The following is an 18,420-nucleotide window of genomic DNA, read 5'->3' on the forward strand; positions in this document are numbered from 1 at the left end:
TTTGGAACAGAGAGCCTAAAATTCATACTAGGTGCATGTGTGTACACGCCCAAAATTTTGAGAGGAGGATGGAGGAGAAGGGATTGTAAAGTTACCAACCCACTTGGGAGGTAATTTATCACTTTCTCTCTCTCTATGTCTCTCTCTGGTGAGAAGACACACCCTATAGCAAAAACCTAAAAAAAATTGTCCCTTCATTTGACTTAGAAATATTAAATCATTTTGTTTCTCCAGAAATGGAGATATTATTTTTCTGTTTATATCTCAGTTTTTGGTTTTCAACAACTAATCCATGTAAATATATAAAATAAAAATAAATAAATAAAAATCAGTTTTAATTATCATAGAGTCAACAAATTCCAGCTTCTGCCTTAGGAGGTGTTTCGGCCTGTCAACAATTTTCAGCTTCTGCCTTAGGAGGTGTTTCGGCCTCACTTCCATTTCCAAAGTAGAAGAGATGCTAACATGAAAAGGGAACACAGAAACATTTGGTGAACTTTACTAAAGTGTGAAACTTTGGGAAGGAAATTATATATTTTATTAATTAAAATAAATTTTATTTTCCTTTAGTTCTCTTTTTCTTCTTTCAGCCTTGAGGTATTTTTATTTTCTTCCTTACTCATATTTCTGCTAAGTGGAAACTTTTCTGGTCTCAAATTTAGACATTTTGTTGGCCAGGGAGGGATGAACTGGATCCTGAGGCTTACACATGTAATGCACTATGAAATATTTGTACTAGAACATTAGAAAATATTATATTCTTTTAGCCAGAAAAGTTCTTTTCTTGCATAAACTTGTTTTTTCTTATGTAAAATGAAAATTTCGAATTCATTCTGTCTGCATTCAAAGGTTAAATTACAGAGCCTCGTTCTTAGAACCTACCAATTGAGTTCATTTACTTGGGTGACTCTAGAGAAAGTGTCATGTGACCAGGGTTTAGGTCATGGCAGTGAAGAACATGGCTGCTTCAGTTGATTCCCTGTTTGATTTGGTCTGTGTTGAAGACCCACCCATACATTTTTATATTTAAGACCATAGCTAGAGAAAATGAAGGACCACACACAAAAGATCTTAATCCAAATTTTATTTCTTATATACCTATTTAGTCTAAGGACTACATCTAGGATGATCATTCACTATCACTTTACAAGCACCTTTCATACTTTCCTCAAGGGATTCTGTATTTGAAAGTTTTTGTTAACTAACCAAAAAATACCAGAAAAATATAAGTAACCCTCTAATTTTAAATTAATTAAAGACAAAAATAACCAAATGTACAAGGAAAGTAGTAATTTTCAATTGCTTGTTTAATTAGATGTTTGATATTTACATATACTGTGCTTTTTTTGTGTGTTTGTGTTTTTCCTTTATAATTAGTGAACACATGCTTTCCTTAGATAATAACTTGAAAATGCTTGTTGCTATGATAATCAACATCTAAGCATCTGGAAAACATGGAATAAGAACAATTCTCAGCGATCCATGATTTAGACCTGGAAGCTCATACTCTAGTCAGTACCAGAAAACTCCAGAGCCTGTGTAATTTAAAGTACAGCTTCATTCAGCTCGTGGCTTAGAGGTTCAAAGTTCAGAGGCCACATCTGGTGAGGGTTTTCCTGGTGGTGGGGTCTCAAGGCCAGGCAGGGAGTCACATCATGAGAGAATAGGAACATGCATTTTTGTGTGTTCATCTGTCTATTTATGCATGTATGTTTGTATGTATGTATGACCTTTCTCTTTATAAACCCACCAGGAGTCAATCATAGGATCCCCACCCTAGTCACCTAATCACTCTTAGAGGGTCCACCTTTAAATACCATGAAGATATTATGTTTCTAAAGTCTCATCTAGACTCAAGACAAACTCCTTCCAGCTGTGAACCTATGTAACCTAGCTTACACACTCTAAAATTAAGTGGTAAAACAGTCACAGGTAGAAATTCCTATTCCACAGTAAGAAAGATGTAACAAGCTCCAAATAAGTCTGAAATCCAAGAGGGTAGATATTCCATTTTAAAACTTCACAGTAATGTTTCAGTTCACGTGCTGCCTCTTAATGTCCTGGTACAGCTGTTGGATTCCCAAAGCACTGGGCAAGATTGCTCGTTGGCTTTCTGGGCTCAGGCCATGATTCAGGTCTCTCTATTTGGAGTCCTGTACCTACAGTTCTTTCAGCAGGCACTGAAGGTTGATAATTCCACAGTCTCATCCTAGTCCCACCCACTCAGCTTTGCCCACGTGGGGACTGTCTGGGGCAGCTGGGACCCTCATTTTTACTTAGCTCTGCCCTAGTAGAAGCTCCCAGCCATGACTCTGCTTCTGCCTGGGCTTCCAGGATGTCCAAGACATCTTTTAAAATCTGGGTGGAAAGCTCAGATGGTAGCATGGTGGTCAAGGCACTGGACTCACATATGGCTGACTATATACTTCGAGTTCCAGACTCAGTGGCTTGAAAAATCACTCCAGGCACGTGTGCAAGTGTGTCCAAAATCCCAAGAGAAGTATGGAGGAGAAGGGATTGGGGCATACTCCTTCTCCCTGGGGGGTTGATTTTTCACTTTCCTTCTCTCTGTCTCTCTCTAGTGAGCACACATGCTTACCTAAAAAACAAAACAGACAAAAAATGTAGGTGGAGGCCTCCATGCTTCCACAGCTCTTGAATTCTCTGGACTAAAGAATTGCTTTCACGTGCATGTCACAAACATCTGCCATTTGCACATCCTGGAGCAGAAGATGGAGCAGCAGCAGTATTGGTAGGTAGAACTCTATCTGGCCAAAGAAATGTTTTTGAGATGCAGAAATCAGCGTCCCAAGAAGCAGCTCAGGGAAAAGTGCCAACCCTGAGCCAGTCCATTAAACCATCCTACTCTTCTAGGCCCCAGTATCTGTGATGGGGAGGGCATCCTTAAAGATCTCTCAAATGCCCTTTCTCTCATCCTAATCATTAGTACCTGAAATCTCTTTAGTGGTTATCTACTTATCAAACCAGTGTTCAGCCACACTCTCAGTGTTCTCTGCCAAGCATGCTTTTTCATTCCATTCAGTGTGACCAAGCTGTTACTTTTTCTTAATCTTTTTCCTCAGTGACCCCTTTAGTTATCAACTTTATCTTTAGGTCATGTCTCTCCTCTTTCACTTCACTAAATGCAGTTAACAATAACCATGAAACAGTCTATGCACCTCATCTTTTAGAAATTTCTTCTACTAGAGAACTTAGATCACCATTCTTAATTTTGGCCTTCTACCATGCAATAGGACATAGATACAATAGTCAAATTCTTTGCAATGGTGTAACATGGATTTCCTGTCATCAAAGTGCACTAAGATATTTCTAATTTTTCTCTGAACTTTCCTCAGAACAGCCTTTACTCTCTATATTTCTATCAGTAGTACTGTCACTATCATTTAACTTATCTCTATAAAGTTTTATGTCATCTATAAACTAGTCTTCCAAGCCTCCACCAGAACCTAGGCTTTTCCAAGATTGTTCCTCCAAAGTCTTCTAATGTCTTCCTATTGTCCACTTCCAACGTCACTGCCACATTTTCAATTATGTTATAAACAATAGCCCTACTCTTATTTCCAATTTTTTATTCAATTGCTAATAGCAGAAAATTACTCAATCTGAGTCATTTAAAGTAATAAAGTTTATTCACCCACAGTTTGAAAGTCCAAGATCCAGAGACCACATCTGGTGAGGCCTTCCTATGGGTGTGGTTCTGAGGCCATGCAGCCTGTCACATCTTGAGAGAACAGAACCATACTTTTCTGAATACTCATTAATCTCTAAACCTTATCCCCTCTCCTATAAATTAACAGGACTTAATTATGGGACTGTTTCCTAATCACTTAATCACTTCCAAGGTCCCACCTTTCAACACCATGAGAGCCTTAAGTTTCCTTTAAATACCTTCACAACCAAATCTCAACACACAAATTGGGTGGACACTCAAATGATAGCTCATTTGTTCTTAGAAATATTTCTGGATACCTTTGGTAAATGTCCTTTTTATGGGGGAGGGGAGACTTTCATGGTTCATCGGGTGCAATATATTCACAATTTTCTCCTTGTTTTCTGATGAACATAAGGGAAGACCATGTTTTAAAGAAGATTTCATCTTTATGGGTCTTCAGGACTGGCTCTGGAAAGTAGAAAGTGATGAGAAGTGTTATTATATACTGTTTCCAGGCTTAGTCCCATATTTCCAATGAGATGGAAATTTTATTTTTGTCTTATTGAGAGTCTCCCTTTTTACTTGTTGGCCATTCAAATGTAGAGAATTTATCACAGGATTCCATAGTCCCATGAACCTGCAATATACTTAGAGCAGAATCTTTCTTCCTCTTACTCTGTAGGTTTCTTTGGGTTGTTATCAACAACGAAACTATACAATTATATTGTATGAAGACTATGAACTTTCAGGATTTATCTGTTTTAACTCCTGGTGTTACTTACTCTGATTAACAAAGCTTCTATCATCACTATGATCATTTTACCCTACTTTGGGACTCAAAGGAAAACCTTCCCTCTTAAAAAAAAAAAAAAGAACAACCCTTAACATGATCAGTAGTTAGCTTCTGAAACTAAGCCTGACATTGTGATATGGTAAATATTTATACCATCCTCATTTTATAGATAAAACTCTTGAGGTTGAAAACAATTGAATGACATGTCCCATATCACAAAACCAATAATCCGTAGAGTTTTGACCCAACATTTTGAACATTTATTTTAAGATTCATCTTTCAATAGTGATATGTGAATCTATGTTGAGAAAGTCCTCAAATAATACATCCATTGTAACACCAACTGGCACCCAGGACATAATATTTTAAATAAAAGTTATAGGAGACCATTGTTTTGGACTAAGTTCCTGCACTAGACCCCAACAGATCAGACCAAATTGGAATAGCTCATGTTAAAATGCCACATCAGCAAAGAGAAACTTTAAGGAAGCAGGTAGATCCCCACATAGGTCAGTTTTTCCTGAAAAATAGGATATTTCAGTCTACCTGAATTATCATAATAGAAAGTCCTCTCTGCCTTAAACCTTACATAGAATGTAACTTTAAAATGACCAAACTTTGGGAACTAGCTGTTGGTGTAATGGCTATGTCGCTGAAATCCCATGTAGCCAACTACGGTTTAAGTCCCAGACCCAGTGGCTTAAACTCACTCCAGGGGGGTTGTGTGCATGCCCAAGATCCTGAGAGGAGACTGGAGGAGAAGGGATTGCGGTGTGGCCATCCCCCCAGGGGATGATTTTTTACTTTCTGTCTCTCTGTCTCTGTCTTTCTGGTGAGTTCACGTGACTTACCAATCTTCTTTTTGTACTTTACTTATGTTTTCTTCTACTATTCTAAACCAATCTCTTTTGCTCAATTTCTTAGAATATTTTTTGGTTCTTTCTGCATCTTTTCACCTTAGAAAAAGGTGCAGCCAATAAGACCCCAGAAAAAAAGCTTTTATTTCTTTAGCATCTGAATTCATTGATGATACATGTTTTAAAATTATTTGCTGAGGGCCAGCAGGTGATGTGGTGATTAAGGCACTGAATGCCCTCATGGTCAACCACGGTTCAAGTCTCGGACCATGTGGCTTGAAAATCATGTCAGGTGTGTGTGCATGTGTACCCAAAATCCCAAGAGAAGAATGGAAAGTGATTCTGGAGTGGCCAGTGTCTTTTTTTCCTCTCCAGTGAGTGCATGCACCACCCTATGACAAAAATCTTAAAAAAAAAAAAAAAGATTGTTTGCTGAATGAATGATTAGACAAATAAGTGAATAAAATCATGGTTTTCAGCCTCAAAACTCTCATTACAAATCAGCAAGGGGAATTGAGCAGATTATTTGCTTTTAATACTTTAAAAGTCTGACAGAAACTGAACCTTTTCCTACAATACTATTGCTCTAGGTTAACTAAATGACTGTGTTTCTTTTCTTTTGCTTGAAATTGAATCAGATCAATATGGCATGTTGGATACCTCATGTTGTGCAGAAACTCTGATTGGTACTTACATGTCTGATTAAAAAGGAGGAAATGGATTGGTTGTTATATAATCAATGTAGTTGAGTAGAAAAACAATTTTTTTTCAGAAGTGATTGTTGAAGGGCAACAGTAAATGACGTTATTGATAGCTGAATATACTGTGTGCAACTGCATTAAAATAATAGTCAGTAGGGCAAGCATGTGGCATGGTGGTGGAGGTACTGGACTCCCACATGGCTGACCTTGGATAGAATTCCAGACTTAGGACTTGCTTTCTCACTTACCTTTTCTCTCTCTCTTTGCTGAATGAATGTGCCCTGTAGCAAATTAAAAAAATAATAATAATGATAATAATAAATTAAATTAAATAAGAAACTCTTTAAAATAAGATAATAGGCAAAGAAAATAAAGCATAGTGGCTCATTAAACAGATAGGTAGATGATCATTGCTTAAGTAGCTACTGAGTCTTTATGAACTGGATAGTGTCTATTACAAAGTTTTGAAAGCAAACACATTTATGGTTAATCCAGGAGAGTACATACTTAGTTTGGGTTGGTCCAGGTCTTGATTGTAAATCTTTTTGTGTGTGTGTGTGTGGAGAGGTTTCTGCTATAGGGCGCATGCACTGGCCAGACAGACAGAGAGAGACAGAGAGACAGAAAGCGAGAAATCATCCCCCAGGGGGATGGCCACACCACAATCCCTTTTCCTCCATTCTCCTCTCAGGATCTTGGGCATGCATGCACATGTGCCCGGTGTGAGTTTTAGCCACGGGGTCCGGAACATGAACCACAGTTGACTACATGGGAGTCCAGCAACATAGCCATTATGCTCACTGTTGGTCCCGATTGTAAATCTTTATTAGTGTTGCCAGGTATTATTCTGTCCCAGTTTTTCTAACCTTTCTATTAAACTTAAAAGGGCATCTTATAAAACAATCAGTGATTTATTCAGTAAAGGTAAAATAAGAAGCTACATCCCAAACTGGCCCCTAATCCAACTTTAATTAAGCATGACAACTATTGTATTTCAAAGTTGGTAAACTTCTTCTTCTTTTTTCTTCTATATTACGTTTCTCCTTTGGACGTATAAAGTTTGGTATATATCTGGAAATCTTACAAAAACAGAAGCTCATGAAAATTTCAGGGCTCTATGCCTTGATCAGAGTACAAATATGCTGGCACAGCCAGTGTCAGCTCCAGCCAACTTGTGGATGGGCTGAAGGACCCATCGATATGGAATGCAAAGTGACTCTAGTAAGTAAGTTCAATTCAAAACTTCCCAGAAGTGCTGCCATAATTTCTGGGTTGTGGCTCAGGTGTGAAAGATTCTATGTCAAATGGATCTGTCCAGTGATTCCTGGCATGGGAAATTCTAAATAGAAGGGAAGTATACTCCCTTTTTTCTCAAGGTTAGCCAAGAGAATTAGTCTCTCCTAGCTAAATACCGCTTCTGTTCTAATTCTCTCTGAACTGAGAACCTAGAAATTAGATTTTACTTGTCTTTTTAATGAAGGAAACGTACAATTAATGTAAATATTATTATTTGTATGCCACTGGAGGGACTTTGTAAGACTGAGTAACTTACCGAAGGTCACACATCACTGAATATTAGAGATAGACTCGAACCTAACTCTGACTTGAAAGCCAAAGTCCTTCTCTAAATACAAAGACTTTGCTTTGGGGATTGCTTTAGAATTTTGGAATATAAAATGTGTTTGAGAGTGTTTTCTGTATTTTAGTTTCTTTCTAAAATATGTACTTAATTCCTCCTCTTGATAAGAGATTATAATGGTTCAAAATTCATTTCTACAACAAAGTTCTCTAATTTCAGATACTGTATGTTAGTAATTAAAGGTTGAGTGACTTTTAGGGCTAAAAGAAGGCACAGTGGTAAAATGTGGCGCACTGTGAGGCTGACTTACATGGGAAAGTTCTAGGTTCATATCCAGAGACTTCCCTGAGTGTGGCAGGCCTGTGTGTGTTCATGATTAGGGTTGTCTGAACATGGGGATGAATCACAGTGTAAGAATCAGCTGGGGGTGCTCTCTCACCCTCTGTCTCTCTTGCTTACTCATGGAAGAAATTAACTTTTAAGAAATCTGATGACTTCTTAAGCTCTGTAATTTCTAAATGATTTTATAAAATTTTATCCAAAGCATAAAAGAAATAATTCATACAGTCATAAATCTCAAATGAGAAGTTATTTTGATTTCTTTTTTTCTGTCTTTTCTTTGGCTTCTTGGCTCCCTTTCAGGGCATCCTGCAGCCCATTTAAGAGAAAACAAAGCTTAAAACCAATAAAAACGTGAAAAAATGTCATTGGGCTTGCAGAAACATATGAATGGATACAGGTGGCTGGTGGAGCCTGGGCACTAGCCACCAAGAGTGTGAGAGTTAACAGCACTCCATCCCCTCCCTCACCAGCAAGCCTCATCACTCCACACTACCAGCATTTACTCCTTGGCAGATAGGTTAATCCCAGTTTCTCTCAAGCTTATCATAGCTAACTCTAAGAGGAGAGGCTCCATTCATGGACCACCACGGCTTTCTGGCATTGAGATTCATTTTTGTGACAACCCCTTGAGTCTGTGCATTACAATTAAATTGTAGTGTTTTCATAGGAACCCAGCAGGAGGGATAGAGTTGTCTAAATTAAAAAATAAAATCAGGGACCAGCCAAAGGTACAGAGTTAGCACAATGCTTTGCAATACTCGAACCACTTGGGAAGGCATGAGATTCATGTTCCAGAACCACCCTGAAAGTGTCAGGCTCATGTCTGCGCATGAATTGGGCTGGCTGAAGCTGGGGGTTGAACTACAGCATGAGGACCCTGTTGGATGTGTCTCACTCTCTCTGTGTATTTTTTAATGGAAGAAATAAATCAACAAAACAAAACAAAACAAAACAAAAAAACTCAAGCGATTCTGAGTTGAATGGAGTTCTAGGGAACAAAGGCACACATTCTGCAGTTTTAAATGGAGGCTAGGCAGTTAAGTCCCTTTTGCAGATTCATACTGTTGCTAAGTGGCTGAGCTGGTGTTCAAATCCATGGCTATGATTTCTAAGTCTACACCTTTCATGACGAGCTGCATTCTTCTTTGGCTTTGAGCAATTAACTTCTGTAGGATTTGACTTGGTTATCTAGAAAATGAGGATAATCACATCTAACTCACTAGGCTTTTGTGAAGAGTGCAAGACAGACTAGGGCAAAGACGGAGCTGAACACTTAGCAGGGGATTGGAGCTCTGTAATCGATCAGTAGTGGAAACGGCAGTAGTGGAAGCAGTAGCAGCAGTGATTCAGTAACAGTGAAATTTGGGAGAAAAACCATGCCCAAAACAGGCATTCGTGTTCAGCTGAATGCCCTTTCCAATAAACCATGTTTTAATTTCCTCAAACAAAATTCATTATTTGTGGAAGAATGTTTGTGTAGTTTGGCAATGTGCAATTGGAACTTACTGTTTTTATTAAAAGATTACATATAATATTTTCCTATGTTTGCCATTTTTGACTGCCTTTGTGGGGGAGGGGAGAAAGAAAGAGAAAGAAAACAACCATACACATTAGGATTTAATTTTCTTATCTTAGGATGACTAACTGTGTTACTTTCTGTGACTCATTTTGATCCTATGAACTTTGAATACTTCATCTATCAGAAGAGGAAAAATGCTTCCTCACCCAAAGTAAAAAATCATTGTAGGGATTAATATTTTAAGATGAATGTGAACATACCACTTCGTCCTAATGTGCTTCTCTTTCAGCTTTTGATGCAAAGATTTGATCCAGCTAGCTGCCTGACTCAATGGCTTTGACCTGGCTGGGAATAGCAGATGGGAGAGTGGTTACATTGCGGGACTCCCATATGGCTGATCATGGTTCAAGTCTCAGAACTGGTGGTTTCAAAATCATACCGGGCACATATTACATGCATACCCAGGATCCTGGGAGGAAAATGGAAAAGAGATTACTACGTGGCTATCCCCCCTTGGAGGGGAAGGGTGATTTCTTACTTTCTCTCTCACTAGAACAAATGCCCTAAGGCAAAAGCCTCAAAAAAGCCCCCCCATTAAAAAAAAGGAGTGGTTTAGAGTCATGCAGACAGGGGTTCGAACACTGCATGCCCCTCAGGCAACCCAGGGAAAAATACCCTTAGGATGTTTAAGTCTCAATGTCCACATATACTTCCTAGAGTTATTTCTGAAATCAAATAGATAACATATTTAAAGTGACTGCATCTAGTCCTTTTAAGAAATTGCAGTCATTTTGAATATGGTCTAGTAGACCTGAGAAGAGCAAGCCACCCGATCTGAAGTTACCTCAGAGTCTTAGCACTCTTTGCTGCATGCAGTGGAGTGTAAAATTATACTTTTACTCATTCTCCATTTCTTTCTAACACCTAAAATTGTTTTCTGGGCTCAGAGGCATCAATATATGGGATACTTAATTTTGAGAGAACTATAAACTATCCTTCAGAAGTTCTGCAATTTTATAACAATTAATAAACTGTCCAGACTACTCAGCTAGAAGCAATCTGTTTATTGTATTAAAAATCAGGAAGCCCTTTGTACTTCTTGGAGGAAAGAAAGCATGGGGCGTGTTCTAGCCCCTAGTACCTATGGAAATAGTGATATGAGCAGACAGCCTGCAGGCTCTAGCTATCACTGTCACGTTGGCTCATAGTGGCAGGGTGACATCGATCCACAGGGACAACTTTATTCATGTCTCTAGCCTAAAACTAATCACCTTGCTGACTCTTCCTCAGTCTAACAGGTAGTGAATGACAGTCATTTAAAACTTCGAACTTTGAAAGTCAATGTACTAGAGCTCACAGAGAGACTGCAAAGCAAGTCAGACTCTCTCAGCTCATTATGGATTAAGTTGTCAGTTCTTGAGGTTTGCTTTCTGTGTGTGTGTGTGTGTGTGTGTGTGTGTGTGTGTGTGCATGTTCTATATAGGAGTTCGCTGCATCAGGCACAGAGAAGCCCTCTGAGTTCTCCTTAAAGGAAGGACTTGCTACCTAGCTGAAGGGCGTGTAGTCACCAGGTGCCTTTCAGCTCTCAGCAACTTCAGGGTCTTTTCAGCTGTAGCAGCCTTACCAAAGCTCATTCTTCCCAGGACAGTGATATTCATGACTGAACAAGGTAGAGTTGTTCAAGTCTTGTTCTAGAGCTTCCTACTGGGCTGGTTGAGTGTATCTCAGGCTTTACCGGGTCTGCACTGGGGTTTAACTTTATCCACTACTCAACTCTGCTTTTCCCTGTCCCTTTCACAGATGCTGGCCTCCAATCAACATCTTACATCTCGGACTCCTTTCTAGCATCTGCTTCCTGAGACCTCAATACTTAACCTGCAACATAGTGGAGTGAAGTCTGTCCAGGATGATAGGAGATAAAATGAGGTTTGACACTCATTTTGACACTCAATCACTGACAGCTCAGCAGGCAATGGGGAGCCATCACTAGTAGAAAGTGGGGCATAGATAACTTCTAGAACAAGGTGGCCTTCCAACTGGTAAGATTTTTGACCTATGATGAATTGAAAAGTGGTATAGCTAGAAGGGATTATGCAATTGGATGTGTTTTAGACATTGAGATGTATAAAGAAAAGTGTCACCGTAAGGATAAGACATTAGATGGTTATTGCTAAGCACCAGTGTTGATTTACATAAAGATGATGAAAAGCTGAAGTAGTGAATGACTCCCAATGGAATCTGAGCTAGAAGCAAAAGTAAGGTGCAAAACCTTTCTAGTTGTACACAAAGAACGCTCATTTCCTTGGGCAAGGAGTATAAAAGCCAAAGACCAAAACTAAAGCATATTAATCAAAGAGTCTGATTTTCGAGGCAAATTAAATGCACCCATAAAGACAAATATGTTATGTCAAGATTATGATTCCATTTGAAAAAAGAAAACAAAACAAAAAAACAAATGAGAAACAGGCTTCCTAGTATTAGGGAACATCTGCATAAATGCATCCAAAGATTTCGACTCCCCAGATTCCTTGGGAAAAAGAAGATCTTGGGATTTCTTTGTGTTTCCCACCTGCAGTTTTGGAGGGTCTCTTAGATTAATCTCAGGTTCAATAATTCACTAAGGGATACTACAGAACTCTGAAAAGCTGCTATACCAATGATTATGGTTTATTATAACAGAAGGATACTTATTAACATCAGCTATGGGGAGCATCACCTAGGGCAGGGTATGGAGAGCATTCCAGATGTCTCTAGTTATCCTCCTCCAATGGAATCTTTAGAACAATGCTTACTGCCCAGTCATGATGTGTGACTGTATGCATGCACTTCAAATCACCAATGATCCCCCAAGCCTGAGTGTGCAGAGTTCTTACTGGGAACTGATCACACAGACATGGCTGACTGCCAGCATGGCTGACATAGATCTACAGCCCCATCCAGAGATTGAGCTGGTAGTGTGTAATTTAAGGTCACCACTATAAATTACACTTTTAGCACGGTTTATTTGGTATGGCTCAATACCCTCTTTATAAATTACATTGTTAGTCTAGACTATTTGGACTACCCAAAACCTCAGGTAGACAAAGGCATTCTTATCCTGTAGGACATTCTGTGGCCATTGAGGTTAAGTCCCCAAAACCAGAGACAAAGGACCAAATCTTTCTTTGGACAGCTAATCTTTTACTATACACTAATCTTTTAATTCTGGGCTCTGCAGATAGGCATTCTGCTTCATCAGGTGACACTGAAAAAGGTCCTGTTAAAGTATAAGCTAAGGCTGCCTCTTAGCACTTTACAGTCCTTGTTTTCAGGGAGTAGGAGAACAGCAAAACATGTCTTCATCCTATTAGGGATGACTGACCTTAGGTGTCAGGAAGAGTTAAAGGTGTTCCACATGAGGTCAGGGAAAAATACACATGGAGTTCAGTAATCCACATGTATGTTTCTTGCTGCTCCTTTGCACAATGTGGCTGTAAAAGGGCAAGAAAGAAACTTCAGCATCGAAGTGCTTGATGATCAGATGCTCTGACTGCTGTGGTCATGCCACTAAGTTAACCGCTGAGGCCAGAAGAGATAACGGCTATAAAGAAGAATGCAGAATAGACTGTGCAGGAAGGAGAAGAAAGAATTAGTTGTAATCTAAAGACCAATTGTAGCAGTGTGGGTAGTAGTTTATTCTGAGACATTCCTACTTTTTATAGGAGGAGGAGAGATACACATTAGATTTATGGAAAAGCTACTTTCTGAACATTTATGGGACAAAGTAGATTTGAGTGGTGAAAGGTGTGGAGTGTGATAGCCATAAAGATGCCCCTTTAAAGAAGGGAAAGCTATTAAAAGGCAGGGAGTGTGCCATCCAACACTTTCCACTTATCTTCTTTTCATGATTCACCTTAGTTATGGAGAGCTGCTTCATTGAGGCAATACCCTACCAGGGCAGCCTTCCTTGAGTAAAATGAGGAGGGTACAGCTATGAATGCCCACATGTTCTTACCCAGTGTAGAATACTACAGGAAGTATATTCTCCTGAGTGTTCCACCTGTTGGCTAAGACCTTGGTGGGCCTTTGCGGTTTTATCCCACTCTAATCCCATTTACTTTCTAGGTTTCCTCTGTAATAAACATCTTGCACCAAAACTCCATATAAGCAACTGATGCAGAAACAAACCTATGATAGTTGCCATAGGCATACTATAGAACAGAGTTTTGTAAAAATAACACAAGTGCTCTTAAAAATACATGCATGTGGTTCACGGAATAGAAGCTAGTATGTATTTGATGATTACTCCTTACATTATTTTTTTATGCTTTCTTTATAACCTGTCTAGAAAGGCCATATCTGACCGATAGTATTAGCTTTTATTCTGTTTTATTCTAGTACATTTATATTTTATGCTTAAATCTTGCATTCATCTACATTTTATTTTCATTTGCAAAGTTAGTTCTATGTTTATAGTTTAAATAAAGGTTGAGCACAGCGATTTCAGGATAAAAGCATATTAAAAAAAGCTACTGTGATTTATTCATTCATACCCAATAGACAGTGTCTGGTTCTCAATACATCTTTAATGACTAAACATATACCTTATCAGTATTATCTTAATCATAACAAAATTTTGGATTTACACTAAGTAAGGAAAATAATAAGTTTTATTTATTTATTGAAAGAGTTTTACCATGGGGCACGTACACTTGCTGTAGAAAACAAGAAATCACTCCTTAGGGTAGGTGACCATGTTGTAATTCCTTCCCCTTATTCTCCTCTGAGATTTTGGACACATACGCACATGTGCCTGGCATGAGTTTCACGCCCCCAGGTCTAGAACTTGAACTGTGACTGGTCATGTGGAAGTCCAGCAACATAGCCATTATGCCATCTCCTAGTGCTGATAACAACTTTTAAAGGGAAGAGTTCCAAATGATTGTGAATGCTCTGGAGAATGTTGTACATGATATTTAATTTGGATAAAAGATGCATAATTGGCTTAAACTGAACTTGCCAGAAAAAGTGACTTTTTTTTTTTTTGAGAGTTTTTTTGCTCTAGGGCACATGCGCTCGCTGGAAAGACAGAGAGAAACAGAGAGAGAGAAAGCGAGAAATCACCCCCCCCCAGGGGGATAGTCATGCTGCAATCCCTTCTCCTCCATTCTCCTCTTGGGATCTTGGTCACAGACACACACGCGCCCGGCATGAGTTTAAGCCACCAAGTCCAGGACTCAAACCACGGTCGACCACATGGGAGTCCAGTGACATAGCTATTACACTAACTGCTGGTCCCAAAAAGTGGTTTCTTGAGAACATGAAAAGAACATGATGGTTATAATGGATATTATAGTAAATAAGCAAAAACAAACAAACAAACAAAAAACAGTGTTTAAATTCAAACAAATAAATAACAACTAAATAGATAATAGTTCAATGACAAGATGGTTGCATGAAAGTGTTTGGGAAAATATGATAAATCATTTAAGATGGCAATCTCTCAAATATAAAAGCTTTGACATTCGTTTACATGTTTAATCTTTTGTATTATATTTTTATTTTTAACAATTTCTATTTTCTTTTGTGGATATACAATGACTAAAACCAACAAAAAATTCTCTAGGTGGTAGCACTTTCTGCTTGTATAGATAAGGCTAGGAATATGCCTCTCCCAGCTTTGTTTACTTACTTGACTTTCTATAGATCTCGCTAAATTAACTATTTGTGAACATTAATACATGACTATTGGGATTGAGTTTAAAGTTTAACTTTAAACCAAAACAAAATTAGAAACACCATTGATTACATATTTTTTTTCCAATTTCATTTTTTTATTTCTTCTGAGATCTGAAGAGAGACACCCTTGACAGGATCCTCATGACACGAGCCACCCCAATCACAGCAAACCCAGATCATGGGCACACATTCATATCCCTGTGTGCTAAGGAAAGCTCCAGGAGGCAAATCCCCAAAACTTATATTTAAATAAATTTTTGAAAGTCTTAATTGAATCAATATTTACAATAGTAACTATAAATTTGAGCTAGTGATTCAATTAGCCCAGAGAGAGCTTCGTTCTTAAAATTCTGTGAAATATTTCCTTCAGAATTTGACAGGGGATTATACTTTACTCTTTCTTCAAAACACATTCATCAGCAGTAGGGTGAAGAGTTGTGCTTATTTACTGGTGAAGTAAATCTTTGTATCACATCCTCCTTTTAACATCAAAATTGTATCCATAGCTATTCTAACAAAACACTCTGGTTGAAAGCACGTCAAAAAGACCAGATTTATGCCTCTCCTGATAGCTATAACTTGGCCACAATGCATGTAATTAAGGTATCAATTTAACAACCTTACAATAACAGAGTTCTATAAATGAGCAGGAAGCAGGAGTTACAGCAGTTCTGGGTCATCCCTCCAGTGTTGAGTTTCCTTTTTGTCAAGCACTCCTATTCATCACCACTGTGTCTTTAAGGGGAATGGAGTGACAGCTCTCCATGGTCTTCTTCTTCTCCTTTCCCTGGTCTCTTGTAATTTTTCTTCTCCAACCATCCAAGTCTTGCTCTCTGATGCACAGCACTGCAATGCCCATGGGTTCACTTTGAAAATGATCTCTGTGGCCTCATGGGCTCTTTAGAGAGAAGATAACATATAGCTACCAAGCCACAACCAAGTATTTTTATTGAAAAAATAAGTCATTTGGTACATAAACACAACAAAGTCCAGGCAGCCTTTCTCAGGAGAGCATCTGTTTCTGAGCTGGAATTTTCCCTCCTGAGAAGTTCTGACAACTTACTGTGAAGTGAAACTAAAAGGCAGCATTGGGTAAACTGCCCATGAACAAATCAGAGTTGAGAGGATGGAAAGAATATATATCAACTTTTTGTAAAATAAAAACAGTATCACAAAGTTATGTATTTACAAATATATTTTTATTCTTATTCTTTATGAGTAAGAAAAATTATTGAATTGTCAGAAAAATCATGATATATTTTTCTGTTTTTCTCTTTTTTCAGATGACCCAATAATAGAAAATGTAATGCCTTATACATGTGATTAGAACATTCTAGAATTATTCTGAAGATGCTAGTGTATCAGTTGGTTCTTTCTGTGAGTCCTTACCTATCTTTGTATGTTGCTTAGTGTACATGGTGTCTATGTCGTTGCTAAGGTTTTTCCTTAATCTCTTTCTGAACTTGCTTTCACAGCATTTAGCTAATCTAAATTATCTTTCTGTCGGGCCTGAGTAATTTATCTAAAAAAAGAACATACAGCTTGATCCCATTTGTTTTGCTGCCCAAAGAGCAGTATGAACGAGAAGGAATGAAATGAAGACAGACGGAAAGGGAAAGGCTGAAAAACACTATTCTATCTGCCTCATGGGCTCTTTAGAGAGAAGATAACATATAGCTACCAAGCCACAACCAAGTATTTTTATTGAAAAAATAAGTCATTTGGTACATAAACACAACAAAGTCCAGGCAGCCTTTCTCAGGAGGGCATCTGTTTCTGAGCTGGAGTTTTCCCTCCTGAGAAGTTCTGACAACTTACTGTGAAGTGAAACTAAAAGGCAGCATTGGGTAAACTGCCCATGAACAAATCAGAGTTGAGAGGATGGAAAGAATATATATCAACTTTTTGTAAAATAAAAACAGTATCACAAAGTTATGTATTTACAAATATATTTTTATTCTTATTCTTTATGAGTAAGAAAAATTATTGAATTGTCAGAAAAATCATGATATATTTTTCTGTTTTTCTCTTTTTTCAGATGACCCAATAATAGAAAATGTAATGCCTTATACATGTGATTAGAACATTCTAGAATTATTCTGAAGATGCTAGTGTATCAGTTGGTTCTTTCTGTGAGTCCTTACCTATCTTTGTATGTTGCTTAGTGTACATGGTGTCTATGTCGTTGCTAAGGTTTTTCCTTAATCTCTTTCTGAACTTGCTTTCACAGCATTTAGCTAATCTAAATTATCTTTCTGTCGGGCCTGAGTAATTTATCTAAAAAAAGAACATACAGCTTGATCCCATTTGTTTTGCTGCCCAAAGAGCAGTATGAACGAGAAGGAATGAAATGAAGACAGGCGGAAAGGGAAAGGCTGAAAAACACTATTCTATCTTTGTTTTCCTCAGAAAGGGATCACCTCAGTGGCATGCTGAGGTAAGAGAATCAGCTGCTTAGTTCTTACAGAATTCTTTGAATTGCTTTGAGAATTTTCATTAAAGAAACCCTTCATGCTTTCAGTAATGTGTTTCTAGTAAAAACTCCCTAAATTCATTCTAATAAAAGCAATATAGCATCAAAGAAGACATGAGGTTCATATCCTGGTTGAGCCACGCAGACAAAGCATTTAACTTGAGACTTCACTTTTAGCTTTTATAAAAAGTGATGGTTATAAAATCTACCTTGTATTTTTCTTGTGAGGATTCAAGGGGATATGTGTGTTGAACGTCAAGAAATTTCCTCACTAGTAATTATTAGTATCATTAATTTAGAAAGATGGTATCCTGGGACCAGCATGTGGTATGGGTGTTTAAGATGCTAGACTCCCATATAGCCAACCACAGATCACGTCCCATACCCCATGTCGAGTGTATGTGTGTCTGTGTGTGTGTGTGTGTACGCATGTGCATGGTCAAAATCCCAAGAGGAGAATGGAGGAGAAGGGACTGCAGTATGATCATCCCCCTAGAGTGTGATTTCTCACCTTATCTTACCTCTCTCTCACTCTGGTGAGTGTACCTGTCTATGGTAAAAAAAAACTAAACAATTAAACAAACAAACAAAAGAGAGTATCTATTACTGTCAGAATGATGACGATAAGGCTAGCAAACACCAGAGAAGACAATTAAGCACATATGTCTTAGCTCCATTGTTTGACCTACTATAGCTCATGGGAGACACTTATACTCTCAAAAGTAGAATAATTCAGATATATGTAGCATTTTCAGTTATGTAAGA

This window comes from Tupaia chinensis, unplaced genomic scaffold (assembly GCF_000334495.1).
Source record: "Tupaia chinensis unplaced genomic scaffold, TupChi_1.0 Scaffold143680_1, whole genome shotgun sequence".
Classification (NCBI taxonomy): Eukaryota; Metazoa; Chordata; class Mammalia; order Scandentia; family Tupaiidae; genus Tupaia; species Tupaia belangeri.